Raw genomic sequence first — 16,111 nt, 5'->3', positions numbered from 1 at the left:
GGCTGGGACATCCTAAGCAGTGATGAGAGCACATTAACCAGGCGATCCACAAATGTCATCTTGCTGTCAGAGGAAAGGTGTCTCTCATCACTGCTTAGGATGTCCGAGCCATGGTAAGTTGAAAATAGGTTTGCCTGCAAAGGGAAATGTTATAAGAGCTAATAGCAAAAAACTAGGACCTTATTAAAATTAGCAAAGGTGGGAGTCGAACTGGGGAGTTTTAGATGGCAAAGCTCAGAAAAGGAGCATTAGCGTGTTGAGCTACAAATGCTTTCTTGTGCTTATAGCAGTTTGGATTTGCTTATACCGCTTTCTGCCATTTCTTCACCATTTCAGAAATGTATACTTTACCACGATAAAAACTAACAACGTATGCCATGTTTAAATGGAGAAATGTTATATTCAACTCCTATAAGAAGTGGAAAGCATCATCAAAGTGCACCTGGAAGGCAGATACGCCACAAGTAAAATACAGGCTGGGATTTGAACCCTCAAAGGCCGGACAATTGGTAGAGAGTGCCTTTCCTCACTGACCCACAGCTCCAATTCCTCTGGTTCCCTTGTCATATCATATCTTAGTGAAGTGCTAAGGGAAAAGGAGTTTAGCTATAATGTCATAGTAGGCTGCTTTCACTGAGCCCCAAACCCATATTCCCAAGTGTGCTTGAATGCATGTGAGGTGGAGCTCCGTTTTTCTCACACGCTAATCTTCATTCTAAGCACTGTACTAATGCATATAGGACTGTAAATAATCGGTTCCGTTTAGGCGTTATTTGTGCTGCAATTCTTTAATACATATTTCATATTTGTTTTCTACTTGAAAACGTTCCAAATCTTTAGGCATTCCTTTGCTTAAACTTATTTGAGTTCATCCTGATATGATACCTAATGAAGCACAGACAGTTCAGTCAAGCAGCTGTAGCTCTATCGGTTAGGAGCCCAGCCTGTGCTGCTAACATCCAGAAGTTGTGGGTTCAACACCCACCACGTCTTTTAATTGTGGCATATTACTGGAAGATGCAGATTGATGAGGTCACAATGAGGTCAGTTTTGTGCAACTGAACACCTCCATTTTGCAATGAGGGAAGCTGGATTGTTAAGGTGTGTATCTGTTTATTCTCTTTTTAAGTGCTGATAATGTGTGCTGGTTTTTCTTTGCTTTCAAAAGAGAGCCGATTGCAGTGCTGTTTGTTGAGACAAAAAAGGGGGTTGTAAAAGCCATGTGAAAATTATATTATGGTTTGGGATGAAATGTGGTTTGTTATCCATGCAATATAATGTGTTCCATTGTTATGGTGTCATTATATTTATTCGGACAGAGAAAAGATGAAATATACCTATTGAAATTCACTATTGGAATTATTGATGAAAAACACAGCGGACGTCTGCCTCGCGTCTAACAAAGAGCCGCAATTACGATAGTTGAAACGGCATTGAAATCCAAGCTAGACCAGGGTTTCTTACGTCTACATAATTCACGAGATTTAGACGCACGCGTTCGCCCAAGTAGCGCCTATCTAGCGTCCCCACTTGGCACGCCCAACGGAACGCCCACGGAACGCCCACGTCCAGAGCTGCAGACGGGACTATGCGTTCAATAGACGTTAGTTCGTTATGTACTACCTAGGGACGTCTATGTGTCGTTAATTACCCAATTAACATCAATTAAGACCCTTAACTCCGTAATTATTCACTTGCAGCGGACGTCCAAAGCACGCCTAAGTTAAACGCAGTAATAGAGAATTTAGGCCTCAGTGACAAACATGGTAAAACGTTTCACCAGGACATTGCCACTGTGGAAAAATATATCAGGGCAACCGGAATCCATCAATGCTGGCTGACTATTGTTGGACACTGCAAAGAGATGCACCGGACACTGAGTACAAATGAAAATCATCAGGAAAACATTATTAGCCATGGCGAACTATCACCGCATATCAGAAACTTGGCGCATTAAAACATGTTAAAGATACCATCGTGTTGCTCAAAATTCCTATGTGGTACAGTCAGATGGAAATTATATTCGTGTTTATTTTGAAGGGGTCTATGATAATCACCAGTTTGTTTTAAGGAAGCATCACCTTTGGAAAATTTTGTTGTCCAATGTTTTTAATGGCTACACGTCAATTATCAAGTCTTAATTTGTACAACAAAACAAAAATAAAGAGGAACTGGAGAAAAATATCCAACTTAATAAATTGCTAACCTCCAGCGCTGGGAGAAAAAGGGCTCAAAAGCTTGACCCCTAGTAGCTCTGAATATCTGCTCTTATTCAATCAATTCCATAAGTATACAAATAGGGCCTGTTTTACAAAGCCGCGCTAGCGGCTGCAGCATGGTAACAACTCCGAAGCCCATAGAGATTTAAAGGGGTTCGGGGCTGTTGCCGCGCGGCTTTGTAAAACAGGCCCATACTGGGGAAGACGCCTCAGAAGCTGCAGGGCAAACGTTGCTCTGGAGCTATGAAAGGGAGCTTAAACGGCCCATTAGCTCCCCTCCAACATTCTATCATGAGCGAAACAACCCCTTAAATGCAGCTTAAAAAAAAAATAGTTGTAATTAAAAAAAAGCAGGCAACACTTATTTTAACTTCAAACTGGAGCTTTAGTGCAACTTCCTCATAGAATAAACGACGGCCAACGTTTCATGATTCAAAGATCATTTCTTCAGGGCTCTCAGCTTAGCTGGACAGTATGACATGCTTGTCATTTCAGGAAAGAGAGGCGTTAAAGCAAACCTCGGAAGCCTTTCAATTATTTTCGTGTCCTTCCAGTAAGAGACAGAACTGGGACTGCTGTCTGTATTTAGAAACAAAGAATGTCTGGCACCATATTGCTTTACATATTTTAAACATATGCTATGTTTTATCTGTTTTATTTAGAGAAAATATTTAGTTAACATATCTGGCATGAAACAATATTGATTTGGTAATAAGGAAAACTGAGATGTGGAATATAGATTTCTAAGTAATATATTCAATTCAGTGCCCGATGTTTGAAGGGTGTACGTCATCTACCTGTGGACTATTATGCTAACAAGAGAAACATTTATTGATTGATTCCATAACCACTTTGTGCCAGTCGCAAGAGCTCATTGTAGAGAAGCTGATCTGGAAAAGAACTGTGAAGTTTTACTGGTTCTAGACAACTGCTCTGCACCTAGGGTTATCCTATTTGTTAAACCAAAAAAGAGGACACCTAACGTCGGCTTTGGCCCCCACCTATGCCCCACCCCACCCCACTCCCCTGCCCTGCATCCCACTAGTCTTGTCCCTAAACTGTTCCAGCCTCCCAGTGCAGCCTCTCTCTCTTTCTCTTCAAACGCCCACCCTCATAGCTGGACTGCTGCTTCACAGAGAAACTTTTGTGGATCTGTGGAGCCAGTCTGCTGTGTGCCACCTTTCTTGGACTCGGGGTCCATTCCCCTGGGAATTTGCTTGCCTGCTGACCTTTGTCAGGAGTTTAAGCATAGGCTGTATGCATCCCAAAGAACCCCCCCCCCCCCAGGTTTCAGGGAGCAGGCTGCGTTTTCTGCCCCAGATCACGTGGCGAGGATCCTTTACAGTTGGTGTCTAGCTGACTAGCAGTCTGAAGATCTTCAAGTCTGGTCATTTTGGAGCTATTCTGAGGTAGAAAAATCCTTTTCCTCCATTCAGCTGCTGTGTGAAAGTGCTGACAGACTGGCACTGCAGAGACTGTGAGTAACCTTCCATTATTTCCTATGGGAACTTCGGGGGTGGTTTTTTAAACATTTTAAAAATCATTTTTCAGTTTCTGAAGGTAGGGTTAAGAGCCCACCTCTTTGAGAGTGCTTTCAACTGTTAACTCCTTTCACCTTGAGTTCTGCAATCCCTACCCTCTATGTCAGGGGTGTCCAACCTGCGGCCCAAGGGCCGCATGTGGTCCAGTGAAGTATTTTGTGTGGCCCCGGTCGAGGACGATGCAGTGTTTTCCTCTGCTGCCCCCGGGTGTTTACCGTCTTGCCGGCTCTTTCCTCTGTCTTGCTGCAGCGTTTGTGTGGCCACAGAAACATTTTTTTTGACCAATGCGGCCCAGCAAAGCCAAAAGGTTGGACACCCCTGCTCTATATCATGTCTGTCTGTCCAAGTTAGATTGTAAGCTTTTCTGAGAAGGGACCGTCTATAAATGTCAAAATGTACAGTGCTGCATACGCCTTTCAGCACTATATAAGTGATAAGTAGTATCACATGTTATTGTAGTGTAATAACTTGCAATCATAGGTGTAGTTTGCCCGCATACATGGACGGGGTTGTCAATGGAAAGGAAGTCATCCTGGCAACGGGGAGAGGGACCAATTTAGTGTTAGTACTCTCAACATCTGGGGAGAACATTGGCCCCCACATGCCAACTCAAAACTATGCCTGTGCTGCAATTCATATTGACCAGCAATCTGGAAATGTATAAGCGCAATCTTGAAAACTAATGAAGAATTAATGGCATACAGAGATATCTAAAGAAAATGCTCTCCATTCAGCAAAGGTGTGTCATATTATCCAAATAGTAGTAAGTAAATACCCCAGTCATTCCTCAGACATTGGCCAATATTTTATACCCAGTATCAAAGGACAACGTCTCAACTTTCTTATCAATCTTTTATCAATCTTTTGGGGCTTCAGACATGCCGTTTTGGTAGTCCGTTTTTTCCGGGTTTTTTTTGTATCGCCGGAAAAAACGGACGACCAAAACAGCATGTCTGAAGCCCCAAAAGATTGATAAAAGATTGATAAGAAAGTTGAGATGTTGTCTTTTGATACTGGTTATATTATCCAAATAGTGCACGTTCCTTGTTAAGACATGCATTGGTTTAGGTGTACACATTCAAAACCTTCCCAGCACTGCCCAAATTCCCATACACAGGTCACAAAATTGCAATTGATGGACAGTGTGAGAACAAATACATTAAGGGTGGAACTTTTTAGTAAAACAAACCCACACATTTATCTATTTATAAAAATTTCCACTTAACAGTTAAATAACCTAAAGTGGGTTACAATAAAATCATTACATATTCATCAAAGTCAATCAGACTATTCAGATATTTTAATTGGGCCTAGTGGCGTAGTAAGGGTGGGCGGGGAAGGGGGCAATCCACTCCAGGTGCTATCTTGATGAGGGCGCCTCATCCTTTCTATCCCCCTCCACTCCTTCCCCCGCCGTGCACCTCTTCCCTACCCTGTACCTCTTTTAACTTCCCCGGCGCGAGCAGCATTACCAACTTGCTACCCGTTGGCTCTCCTTCTGATGTCACTTCTGGGTCCCGCACCTAGGAAGTGACATCAGAGGTTGAGCCGACGCCAGCGTGGGTAGCGAGTTGGTAATGATGCTCACATCAGAGGAGTTAAAAAAGGAAGGAGGTAGGGAAAGGTTTTGTGTGTGGTAGGGAGGCGAGTAAGGAGCTGGGGGGGGGAGAAGAGGGTTGAGAGGGGTGCCATTGCACCCTCGCTATGCCACTGATTGGGCCAGTTAAAAATTTCATTAAGAAGTTAAGACTGCAATCATGCACAAAACTATAAATAACAACCTTCCAAATGCAGGCCCTCTAAGCTCAGCAGGAGTCCTCCAGCTATACTCCTGCCAGTGGGTGGTGCTGTTTACATTTTCAGTCATGAAGGACAGGCAAGCTCTGCTGGACTCCAGGGAACCTGCCTGTCTCTAGCAATTGAGAATGCAATATTGAAACATGACTTACTGGCAGCAATGCAGTTGGAGGCTTCCCATTCACTTTAGTGGTTGGAAAGTATATTCCACATATTAGGGACAAAGCGCTGAAAGGCATCACAATGTGAGATCTTTCATTTTTTATGAAGTTAAATGAAACCTTCTATCTCACCTGCATCAGACACAAGTTAAGTACTTTTAAAGGCGGTGTTTAAGAGCTGATTAGCATGATGATAAAATGTACACTATAAGCTTTTTTTTCTGATGTGTTTTAATATCAATTAAATCAAGATTTTCATATATTTATGATTGTTGTCATTAAAACTGTACTGATGGTCTTCTGTAATAATTGAAATTCATCTTTACATTTACTACAAAGTTTTACTTTTCCAGACACTTTCAGTGTATCATTATTTAAGGAAAAAGCATTTTTAGCACGGCAAGTGCTAAATTATATAGTCAAAAGTGGTTTTGATGTACCTTGTATGTATATATAGGCTCTAGTTTTAAAAAATATATATAAAGGAAGAGACGCAGAATCACCTTGTGATAACAATGAAATAATTGCTATACTGTAGATATTAATTAAAGTTGTTAGAATCCAGCACTACCCCTGATACAATGAAATCTATTATTCACGGTTGTTTACGCATTCATTATGTTAACTGCTTATTAAACAATTCATTCTGAATTTTCAAGACTTGACGCCACTGCTCTAGAGTGACGAATGCAGAACTAATTTTTTTTTTTTTTTTTTAACTATCACTGGAAGCTTAAAAAAAAAAAGTGGAAATTTTACAATATCGGGCTCTTTGAAAAGATGATGGGACTTGATCTACCACCTTTCTGTAGTTACAATCAAAGTGGTTACATATTAAATACAGGGACTTATTTTGTACCTGGGGCAATGGATGGTTAAGGCTCTTGCCCAGAGTCACAATGAGCTCCAGTGCGAATTGAACCCGGTTCACCAGCTGCTGCCCTAACCACTAGGCTAAATTGCTCAATTTGTGGAGCTCTTTGATAAGGTTGAGAAGCATATCCTGGTTGCATTCTAACATGCTAGTTTTTAAAATCAGCAACTCTATACATTGCTTTTATTTTTAATTTTTCTTGCCGCCTTTATTGATCAACAATCGCCTACACCTATACACCAGGTTTGACTCGAACGCAGAATTGCACTGTAATGTGCAATTCTGGAGGCCACATTACAGTAAAGATGTGCGCAGAATTGAATCGGTTCAACGGACGGCCACCAGGATGATCTCGGGGTTCAAGGGTCTCTTGTATGAAGAGAGACTGAACAAATTACAGCTCTACACTCTCGAGGAACGTAGGGAGAGGGGAGACATGATCGAAACATTTAAGTACCTCACGGGACGTGTCGAAGTGGAAGATGATATTTTCTTTCTCAAGGGACCCTCGGCCACAAGAGGGCACCCGCTCAAACTCAGGGGCGGAAAATTTCATGGCGACACCAGAAAGTATTTCTTCACAGAGAGAGTGGTTGATCATGATGGGTCATTTGGCCTTTATCTGCCATCATGTTTCTATGTTTCTATAATCAGAAAGTTCTATGACATCACAATGCAGGTGTAAAGAGCCTTAGCCTATAGGAAGAGGAGATGCAAATGTTAAGAGCCTTAGCCAATAGGGAGAGGAGGAGAGAGTGGCTGCTGCAGACACCAGAAAGTATTTCTTCACAGAGAGAGTGGTTGATCATTGGAACAAGCTTCCAGTGCAGGTGATCGAGGCAGACAGCGTGCCAGACTTTAAGAATAAATGGGATACCCATGTGGGATCCCTACGAGGGTCAAGATAAGGAAATTGGGTCATTAGGGCATAGACAGGGGGTGGGTAAGCAGAGTGGGCAGACTTGATGGGCTGTAGCCCTTTTCTGCCGTCATCTTCTATGTTTCTATGTTGTCTCATGATTCTGGCTACTGCCTTTCTTAGGCCCACTGGCCTTTATGATTGCCAGACTACCTTTGCTTGGTAGCTTTAACATATAGTTATTAGTAAGATGTTGTATTGCTTGCTTGCTTGCTTAAATCGTGGTTTCAGATGTTCAGTGGGGGTTTTTTTTCTTGACAATTGTCAGTTTTATCAAGCTTTACTTTACTTAGGGTGCTTTGTAGTTCTACCTGCTGCTTTAGCACTCTTAGCCATACTCACAGTGTTTTCAGTGTGATTTCTATGTCACTTCTCTATATTCATGGTGTTCAAATGAGAATCCCACAAGTAAATGAGGTGTTACCATATAATATAGTCCACGGCTGGATGTTAAAGGCATCATATATGGGCATATATATTTGTATTGTGTGAGAATAGGTTTTCACTCTCTCTGTTTTCCTAGTTCTATGTCTCTTAAAATCATTTATTTAAATGCAAAAGGGCTCAATAATACAGTTAAACTGGAGAAAAAAAACAACTATGACATATCTGGAACAGCATAACCTGGACATCATCATGATTCAGGAATCATACTTGGATAAAATCGCCTCAGCTAAAGTTCAACCCGCCTGGGCAATGCCTACATATTTTTCCCTGCTGTTGATAAGAAAGGGGGTGTATTAACTATAATTAGGAAAAAGCAAGGTATCAATATAATCGCTTCTTCCGCTGACCTTAATGGCAGATGGGTCAAGGTCATCCTGAGTTATGCTGGTAAGAGATTAACCATCTTTAACATATATGGTCCCAATACAGACAGTCCTGATTTTTTTTTCCAAGCGATTGCTACCTTTTGTTCTGAAAGACATGGACTCCCAACTCATCTTAGGAGGAAACTTCAACCTGGTCTTAGACCCAGCCCGAGATAGAAAATCTCAATATAACTATAAGAAATCAAAATCATGGTATGCTTTACAGAACCTAATTAGTACCCTTCATCTTACAGACATTTGGAGATGTACACACAGCTCAGAAGAAGCCTTCACGTTCTTCTCTAATCCACACCTTTCCTATTCTCAAATAGACTTTCTCCTAATCAGCAACGCATTGTGCGCTTCCGTTACCGAGTCTACTATCTTGCCAATTACCATATCTGATCATGCCGCCATCACGATTCAAATTACCCTTCAACAGTCTCCGTATCAACAGAAGCAATGGCGTTTTAACTCCTCACTCCTCCAAGATTCCTTGTTTAAAGATCGTGTTAGGGAGGCAATAAGAGAATATTTTCAGATTAACAAACCTGAACACACTTCCTGGATCTGCTGCTGGGATGCCTTTAAGGCATTTATCAGAGGCGTCATCATTTCCTACACTGCCAACCAACATAAAGTACAGAAGGAGAAAACGCACAAATTTGAGGAAGAGATAAAATTATTGGAGACTCGACATCAACAAGCCCCATCGGATGTACTACTTCTACATCAACTTAATAAAACGTGCTTTCATTACAATTCTGTTTTAAGTAAACAAACATCTCATGCAATCTTCCAGCAATCAGTCTCTTACTTTTCTGAAAATAACAAATGTGGCCATTTGCTGGCCACATATTTAAAAAAATGTGAAGACAAGACAAACATAACCAATATTATGCTGGAAAACGGTGTGTCCTTAACTGATACTGGGCTCTATAATTATCCAGCACAGTATCCATACCAAGAGCATCTAGGATTAGGGTTACCAGATTTTACTTTAGTAAAATCCGGCCCCCCCCCCTAGACCTACCCCCAGGCCTGCCCACTTCCACCCATCCCCGACCCATTATGCCCCAGACTCACCCCCAAACCCGCCCCAGCCCCGTCCCACCGCTGCCTGCTCTCATCGGGCAGGAGGGCATCCGCACATGCATGGATATGACACGATGATGTCACATGCAATTTTGAGGAAGCTTTTTAAGACCCAGACAAAGTGTCAGGTTTTGAAAAGCCATCCGGACCCCTGGACATGTCCTCGAAAAGAAGGACATGTCCGGGGAAATCTGGACAACTGGTTACCTTAAGGATAACTATTTGATATAATAAAGGCTTTTAAAAATTTTTTGATTCCTCTGAGAAGGTGCAAGCAGAAGCTTATACAGCACAGCAGCACCTCTAGTGGTAGGCATTGTCCATTACGAGGCACTTAAATAATCCTTATATTCCTCTCATCTCAAGAATAAATTGGAATACTGGTAACGATTACTGGCTTTTGAAAATCTGAGGTAGAGGTATTTGCTGCCACGCTCACAGAATTCCTATGAGCGTCGGAGCATTTACCTCGCCATCCTACAGTAAAAACCTCTACTGCGGCTTTGTAAAACGGGGCCTATATTGGTTCAAGATCCTACATGGCATCCTCCCTCCCGTTATCCCACTCTTCTGGAATTCCTCTAACCCTAATTCCACTAGATCCTCCCAAAAACTGAAACTATCATTCCCCTCTACAAAAGGTATATCCCGCGTAGGAAAACTAGGAACATCCCTCCCCCTTTAGAACCACAGAACTCTGGAATAACCTCACATCCCCGCTCAGAGTTTCAAGTTCCCTCCAATCCTTCCGCAAACACCTGAAAATTTGGCTCTTTTCAAAAATCTAACACTTTCCGCTTTTTGGTTCCCTGTCCCTCTTTATCTTCCTAGCTCCTTTCCTATAACCCTTCATTGTAGCTCCTTTTCAACCTAACCCTGTAAACCGTGCCGAGCTCTACGCTTGTGGAGATGGCGCGGTATATAAACCTAAGGTTTAGTTTAGTTTTTAGTTTAGTTTAGTTTCAATTCGCTGTTTATAAAAACTTGACTGGAAATTAATTTCTTTTTTTTTAACTGAAGATCAGGAAAAAAAAAAACTGCAAAGTGAGTTTCATTTCTGTATGTATTCATTTATTTATATTTTATTTACTTAAATCCCGCTTACCTTTCTAGCGGATTATAAGTACCCATGCATAATCAAGTAAAAACAAGGCAAACTAACAAAACCCATAATAGATGCAAAGCTTAAATCTGGTCCCAAATCATGTGTATGTGCGGAGGGGAGGCATTTTTGCCTGCCCCCCCCCCTTATTTCTTAGCCACTCACTGCTGCCTGCTGTTGCTGCTGTTCCCCTCCACAGAGCAAAAGCTCAGCCAGCACAATGACAGAACCAGCCAGCATGAAGAAGGAGACATCTGGCACCAATCAGGGAGGCACGAAAACACCAGCCAGCAAGATGAAGGGGAAACACAAAGGAACAAGGCAGCCGGCATGAAGCAAAGCCAGCACGAAGCAATGCTACATTCCCCACGAAACAGGTAGAGCCTCGGTTCAAGTAAAGGCCTCTCAACTGTTAAACAGTTAACGGTTGAATGCTAAACCTTCATGTTTTATTTATTTATCCAATCCAATTTTCTATACTGTTCTCCCAAGGGAGCTCAGAATGGTTTTACATTAATTTATTCAGGTACTCAAGCATTTTTCCCTGTCTGTCCCTGTGGGCTCACAATCTACCTGAGGCAATGGGGGGATTAAGTGACTTGCCCAGGGTCACAAGGAGCAGCATGGGTTTGAACCCACAACCTGCAGCTTTAACCACAGTAACCACAGAAAAGACAATAAACTCCACCAAGAAATCAAGAAAGACCAAATGGAAATAAGTGGAGTAGTTATGTATTATCACTCTAAAAATAGATTATTATATCATCTCAACCTTTATATTCGGAGTGTGTTAACTGCATATGTCTCACTATAAATATCTAAATCGTATCATGTAGGAAAGTGGAAAGACCTCAGACTCCTCTCGCCCAACTCATCATAGAGCTGATCTACTCTGTGGGTGTCTTACACATCACTGATCTACCACCTCCTCCAATTATGTAATAAATATGTAGTGTATGCACTCCAAATTGTAAGGCATCAATTGAAAAACAGGAACTTAGCTTTAAATAACACTTCAAGTCCAACCACTTGCCTCTGAACCCAACGGGGCCCGTTTCGCCCTTGGCTTCCTCAAGAGATCAGGGAAAACATCCACATACAGCTGCGTTCCAAAAAATCATAACATATATGCACTCTCCTTCGATCGTGTCTTCAATTTATATTATATTACCCATTATATTATATTAGTACTGAAGAAAAAGGAATCTTTTTCAAATTGCAAAGCTTTTCATTAGATCAGTGTATCAGAAACTGTGTTCTACAGCACATTAGTGTGCCACGGCGAGATTCCAGGTGTGCCACGAAACATCAGGGAAGAGAAGAGGTGCTGGCATCAGCTAACTGCCTACAGGATGTACCTCTCGCGGTGAGAGGCATGTCCTGTAGGCAGCCAGTGCCAACACTTCTTCTCCTCCCTAGTGCCTCTTCTCTTTCAGCACCCCCCCCCCCCAATGGTGGCTCAAGGCTCCATCTGGAAGACCTCTGCGCATGCATGGGCGTTGACATGATGATGTCTCGCATGTGCATGACATCGTCGCGTTGATATCCATGCATTTCCGGATGCCCTCAAGCCGCAGCCCCCATTTTAGTGTGCTGCGGCTTCAGAAAGTTTGCAAGACACTGCATTAGATCAACATAAAGCCGCTACCGCCTCCTCTTGAGCAGGCGGTATTTTTTCAGCTAACGCAGGGGTTAGCACATGATGAAAAGTCGTGCGCGTTAAACACACCTTCATAAAAGGAGCCCGAAATGTATTCAAAAATGTTGTTGAATGAGCTTTCTTTCATCCTTTTTTTTTTTTCAGATTCATTTACTAGAGACATAACCTACTAGGCCAGCAATGGCGAACCTATGGCACGCGTGCCAACTGTGGCACGCGAAGGCCTTGCAGCTGGCACGCGCAGGGCCGCCATCAGGGCAGTACTACCAAGGGGTGCACAGGAGAGAGAGCTGAACGGGGACGATGGGGGACCCGCGGGGTTAAATATAACTCGAGCCGCGAGGCTCGTCTTCTACTCCGACTGCCCTGCCGCTTGCACAGCCGATCGGAAATCTTCCCCGACGTCAGCGCTGACGTCGGAGGGTGGGCTTAAGCAAAGCCCGCCCTCCGACGTCAGCACTGACGTCGGGGAAGATTTCCGATCGGCTATGTGTGCGCGGCGGGACAGGCAGGAAATAGAAGACAAGCCTACGCGGCTCGAGCTACATTTTGCTGAGAAAGTTGCTAAGATGGGCTGGGAGACAAATGGGGAACACAAAAGGGGGAGGGAGTGCGTTTTGGACACAAGGCAAGAACTTGGGAGAAAGGAAGGGAGGGAAAGAGATGCTGAGGTGGGGGAGGGAATGGGTTTTTGGACACAGAAGGCATGGACTTGGGAGAGAGGAAGGGAGGGAAAGAGATGCTGAGGTGGGGGAGGGAATGGGTTTTTGGACACAGAAGGCATGAACTTGGGAGAGAGGAAAGGAGGGAAAGAGATGCTGAGGTGGGGGAGGGAATGGGTTTTGCACACAGAAGGCATGGACTTGGGAGAGAGGAAGGGAGGGAAAGAGATGCTGAGGTGGGGGAGGGAATGGGTTTTTGAACACAGAAGGCATGGACTTGGGAGAGAGGAAGGGAGGGAAATAGATGCTGAGGTGGGGAGGGAATGGGTTTTTCGACACAGAAGGCATGGACTTGGGAGAGAGGAAGGGAGGGAAAGAGATGCTGAGGTGGGGGAGGGAATGGGTTTTTGGACAGAAGGCAAGGACTTGGGAGAGAGGAAGGGAGGGAAAGAGATGGTTGTGTACACGGGGAATAGAAGAAAGGAGAATTTTTGGTCATAGGGAGGGAGTGAGGTACAGACAGTGGCATACCAAGGTGGGGGCGGTCTGCCCCGGTTTTACGCCCCAAGGGGGTGCACAGCTGGCCACCCTCCAGTGTTCTCCCTAGGCTGGCAAACTGCGTCTCTTTAGCCACTTGAGTGCCACCGCCGCCATTGGGAACAGGCCGGTGCCAAGTTCTCCCTGCTTTTCCCTGTGGGGCCGACCAACTCTCGCCACCCGCGTCAATTCTGATGTCGGAGAGGACGTTCTGGGCCAGCCAATCGCTGCCTGGCTGGCCCAGAACGTCCTCTCCGATGTTAGAATTGACGTCGAGTGGCGAGAGTTGGTCGGCCCCGTGGGGAAGAGAAGCAGGGCGAACTTGGCGCCGGCCTGTTCCCGATAGCGGCAGTGGCAGCCTATTCCCCAGTGGCGGTGGCAGCATTTTCCCAATGGTGGTGGCATAGGGGAGGGCAAGGAGAAAGAAAGAAAGAGGGGGACAGGGAGCCAAAAAAAAAAAAAGAAAGAGGGCTGGGTGAAACAAAGAAAAATGGGGCACGGAGAGAGAGAGAAAGACAGACATACAGAATGAAAGGGGGTATGGAGAGAGAGAAAAAGAAAGAAGGGCGCAGGGTGAAATAAAGAAAAAGTTTGGGGAGGGAATGAGGTCTGGAGGAGAGAAAGCATACAGGAGGCTGAAAAAAGGGAAGAAATATTGGATGCACAGTCAGAAGAATAAAGTGCAACCAGAGACTGATGAAATTACCAAAGGTAGGAAAATGATTTTATTTTCAATTTAGTGATCAAAATGTGTCCGTTTTGAGAATTTATATATGCTGTCTATATTTTGCACTATGGCCCCCTTTTACTAAACCGCAATAGCGTTTTTTAGCGCAGGGAGCCTATGAGCTTCAAGAGCAGCGTGGGGCATTCAGCGCAGGTCCCTGCGCTAAAAACCGCTATCGCAGTTTAGTAAAAAGGGAGGGGGAATATTTGTCTATTTTTGTATAGTTGTTACTGAGGTGACATTGCATAAAGTCATCTGCCTTGACCTCTTTGAAAACTCGCGGAATATAAATGATAATTAACATTTTCTCTGCGTACAGCGTGCTTTGTGTTTTTAAAATTTTATTGTTGGTAGATCATTTTGACTTGGCCACAAAGGTAAGGGGGAGGGAGGGGAGCTGCTGAAAGAGTCTACCTTGACGTGGTTGCAGGCTTACAAATCTTTTGATCAAAGAGTGCGGCGACAGAGAAAAGTGTGTGTGTATTCGGCCCATGAATGAAATCATTAAAACATTATAAATTGCCAATAAATTGAAATGAAAACCAAAGGATTGTGAATCAAATTGATTCTCTGACAATACAAAGATTCCAACCTTTAAAAATGATGTTACATAGTTCAGGCAACTTTATAAAGAGTTTTTAGATACTAAAATCTTGTTATTAAGGTTTAATTGACGTGCTGGCACTTTGAGAAAATTCTTTGGTTTTGTGCGGCAGTTTGGGCACTCGGGCTCAAAAAGGTTAGCCATCACTGTACTAGGCCATCATGCCAGAGGGTACAGTAACCAAGATCACCATCTTGTGGTCAACAAAGGCATATCAACATACATCAATTGACATATCTTTCATCTTGATAATGTACATGCACACCTTATACACAGTAACATTTAGACAGAAGGGAAATTTAGGGAATTAAAAAGCAAGATTTAATTTTTCATTGAAATAAATTACAAGGAAAATTTAAGGAGACTGAGAAAAATAACTGTGTTTGAGCCAAAAGGAAAAGTAAGTAATGCCAATATTTATCTTACTGTAATGGACATCTAAGAACAAGACATGAACATCACTGGTGTCCTATTCTATTCAATATTTTTTGTTATCTTTATGCAGGTTACTTAACTGCCTGAATGTACAAATTAGACTTTACACTGATGATATACAGTTCCTTCTCAGTTTTGTCAAGTCAGTATAAGAATCTTTTGATTTCTTGTTTCTTTGTTTGCATACAATTAATCAGTGATGAAAGAAAACATCTGAAGCTACATATGTCCAAAACTCAAACTTTCCTATTATTGGAATACCCCTCCACTGATATTCCATCTACTTTTGTAACTGATGAGGCATAGCCATGGGTAGGCATTGGTGGGCAGGGGCCCACCCAGTGGTGATACATACTGGCAAGGATCCCTGGGCTCCATCAGCTGAAGAGTCCTTTCTGATGTCCTTCAAGCCGTCTCGTCTCCACGGCAGTGTTTTCCAGCTGCCAACACCTGCACATGTTCAATGCAATTGACCCCTTTGGGTATGCATGCATAGGAGGGATGCTGGTTGAAATGAGTATGTGCAGGAGGGGGTGAGGCAGCGCCAGTATCAACAGCTGAAAACACACTGCCGACTGCCCTGGGGATGAGAATGCTCGGGGAACTACAGCTGGTGGGGCCCAGGGATCCCCACCAGCCAAGATATTCCTATTTACTGCTTTGGGGAGGCGGGGAGAGGCAGAGATGAAATGAAGTCTGCCTACACTACTGTGATGATGTTACTATCCCCATCATTGGTAAAATTTGAAATCTACGGGTAATTCTAGTTTCTATTCTTACTGTGAAATTTCAAGTACACAAAAAGTTATTGGTTTTTCTTCCATAAACTATGACTAATTGAGGGACTTTTTTTAAAACAACTCAAATTTCAGACTAGTAATCCAAAGCATAATTACTCCCATTTTCAACTATCACATGTTCAGGTCAAGCATGTTTGATAGCAAGAAGAATCCTCTATAATAAAAC

This window comes from Geotrypetes seraphini, chromosome 10 (genome assembly GCF_902459505.1).
Source record: "Geotrypetes seraphini chromosome 10, aGeoSer1.1, whole genome shotgun sequence".
Classification (NCBI taxonomy): Eukaryota; Metazoa; Chordata; class Amphibia; order Gymnophiona; family Dermophiidae; genus Geotrypetes; species Geotrypetes seraphini.
Note: the sequence above shows the minus strand (reverse complement) of the source record.